Source organism: Penaeus monodon, chromosome 21 (assembly GCF_015228065.2).
Source record: "Penaeus monodon isolate SGIC_2016 chromosome 21, NSTDA_Pmon_1, whole genome shotgun sequence".
In the NCBI taxonomy this organism is placed as follows: Eukaryota; Metazoa; Arthropoda; class Malacostraca; order Decapoda; family Penaeidae; genus Penaeus; species Penaeus monodon.
In genome coordinates, this window is record NC_051406.1 from 2,102,694 (window position 1) to 2,102,952 (window position 259).

The 259-nt window shown below is 43.2% G+C and overlaps 1 long non-coding RNA gene across 1 annotated transcript in view; it reads right to left on the bottom strand.

Moving 5' to 3' along the window:
- Positions 1-234, bottom strand: part of LOC119586101 — a 1,178-nt gene extending 944 nt beyond the window's left edge. The window contains exon 1 of the long non-coding RNA XR_005229930.1: positions 158-234. This is a non-coding gene — a long non-coding RNA (uncharacterized LOC119586101). The remainder of the gene's footprint in view (positions 1-157) is intronic.
- Positions 235-259: the final 25 nt, after the last annotated feature.

The window sequence follows — 259 nt, forward strand, 5'->3', positions numbered from 1 at the left end:
ACACGTATACAAAAAAAAAATTCAATTAAATCCAAGAACTTCCAAACTGTTCTTCAAAACACAAAACCCGCAGAACAGACAAACACGAAAAAAAAAAAAAAAGAGACAAGCAAATCTGTCCAAAAAAAATTTCCAAAAGGGGAAAAATCGGTTTCACAGTCTCGGTACGTCGCGAGGGTCAGAATACAGGCCGGCGCGGCTCAGAGACACGTCCGCTCACCTCGGAGGTTCACAACAGACTGGAGAGGCTTGTAGGCAG